Genomic DNA, 2,256 nt, shown 5'->3' on the forward strand with positions numbered 1-2,256 from the left:
CATGGAAGTAACCTAAGAAAGCTGTGGTACATATACACAAAGGAGTATTATGTAGCTATTAAAAAGAATACATTTGAATCAGTTCTAATGAGGTGGATGAAACTGGAGCCTATTATAGAGTGAAGTAAGCCAGAAAGAAAAACACCAATACAGTATACTAACACATATATATGGAATTTAGAAAGATGGTAATGATAACCCTGCATGCGAGACAGCAAAAGAGACCTAGATGTATAGAACAGTCTTTTGGACTCTGTGGGAGAGGGGGAGGGTGGGATGATTTGGGAGAATGGCATATAAACTAGTATAATATCATATATGAAACGAATCACCAGTCCAGGTTCGATGCATGATACTGGATGCTTGGGGCTGGTGCACTGGGATGACCCAAAGGGATGGTATGCGGAGGGATGTGGGACAGGGGTTGAGGATGGGGAACATGTGTACACGTGTGGCGGATTCATGTTGATGTATGGCAAAACCAATACAATATTGTAAACTAATTAACCTCCAATTAAAATAAATAAATTTATATTTAAGAAAAAAATAAAAAGTGAATAACCTGAAAAAAAACAAAAGATGTCACTCAGTACTGTAAGGCAGAAAGCCAAATATGTAAAACACGACAGTACAGTTATATTCATATTTTATACTTATATTACACACATAATATTTATATGATAAACATTCATATTTATTCATGTTTATAATCAAACAGGAAAAATGGGAGACTTTCATTTCTCCCACCAGTATCCTCGCTTCTAGGCTTCAGAAGTCAGCTTGGTCGTTTGTCATCGCTGACCCTGCTACGCGACTCTGGGTTCCTCTACCTCATCGTCGATGTGGCCCTAATGGTGCGGCAGGGTGTAGATTCCTAGAGCACTGGAGTGAACTTAAGAAGATTTTGTCCACGTGTACTGCATAGAAGATGAATTCGTCATCTTCCATGATGAATGAGGAACCTGAGGCTCTCGCTGTAGTTAACCAGCTCCGAGACCTAGCCACAGATCCTTTAAACCGACAAGCCATTGTCCAGGATCAGGGATGTCTGCCCGGACTTACTTTATTTATGGACCTTTTGCTTTTCGATACTTGGCAGAGTACCATGCCAACAGAGAAAAGATGAAAGGAGAGTTGGGAAAGATGTTAAGCTTGCAAAATGTTATACAGAAATCTACAATTCCAGGGGAAACAAAACTGCTAGCCTCTGAAATCGATGACATTCTTCAATCTTCCAATATGGCAGTTGGGGATAGTTTCAATGAAATGAATTCATGTCGAAGGAAAGCTCAGTTTTTTGGGGGGGACTACAAACAAATGTGCCAAAACAGTGGTTTTGCATATAGATAGTCTTGATGATATGTCCCTGTGTGAAGTGGCCTTGTTAAAAATTAAAGGCGTTATTAGCTTTACTTTTCAAATGGCCGTTCAGAGATGTGTGGTGCGAATCCATTCAGATCGTAAAGCTTTGGCATCAGCAATAGCATCAACCCAGTTTATGAAGGCTCAGCAAGTTGTGAAGAGCAAAAGTGGAGAAGAGATACTAGTCCCATTCCAGGACACACCTGTGGAGGTAGAACAGAACACGGAGCTGCCTGACTACCTGCCCGAGCATGAGAGTCCCACAAAGGAGCAAGACAAAGTGGGCAGGACAAGGCGGTATCCCAGGTGGGCTCCGACCCGGAGAGCGGAGCCAGCTGGCTGAGCACAGCTGCAAACTTTTTATCCAGGTTCTTCTACTAGTGACTTCTCTTTGGGGCTCAAGGACTGTATAAGCAAACAAGGGGCCAGTTTTCCACTGTCGTGGTGAACTGTCAAGTGCAATTTGCAATAAGTTATCATGAAAAGTTTTTAGATCCCATGATTGAGAATGCTGCATTTTACATTCTACCAGACATTTTACCCCACTAAGTGGTAAAAGGGACAGAGGGGACAGGTGGAGTTGTTCTGTTGATGAAGGTATTTTGGTCTTGTTGTCCTTTGTTTAATTGCCTCACTTCTATTTAAAAAAAAAAAAAAAAGGTCCACTGTTAAACCAAATATGTATTTGTGCAGCTTTACATTTTACTTGACATGAAGCACGTGATTAGGAAAATTCGTTTTCTCAAGCTTCAGGGCCTAGAAGAGAATTTTTTTTTTTTTTTAGCTCAAGTTGCACATGAAGTTGGAGAAGGAAATGGCAACCCACTCCAGTATTCTTGCCTGGAAAATCCCATGGACTGAGGAGCCTGGTAAGTTACAGTCCATGGGGTTGCA

The 2,256-nt window shown here is 41.2% G+C and overlaps 1 pseudogene; it reads left to right on the forward strand.

Annotated features, from left to right (window-relative positions):
- The first annotated feature begins 648 nt into the window (after positions 1 to 648).
- On the forward strand, positions 649 to 1,897 carry LOC781502 (armadillo repeat-containing protein 1-like; annotated as a pseudogene).
- The last annotated feature ends 359 nt before the right edge of the window (positions 1,898 to 2,256 follow it).

The sequence above is a fragment of the Bos taurus genome, chromosome 6 (genome assembly GCF_002263795.3).
Source record: "Bos taurus isolate L1 Dominette 01449 registration number 42190680 breed Hereford chromosome 6, ARS-UCD2.0, whole genome shotgun sequence".
In the NCBI taxonomy this organism is placed as follows: domain Eukaryota; kingdom Metazoa; phylum Chordata; class Mammalia; order Artiodactyla; family Bovidae; genus Bos; species Bos taurus.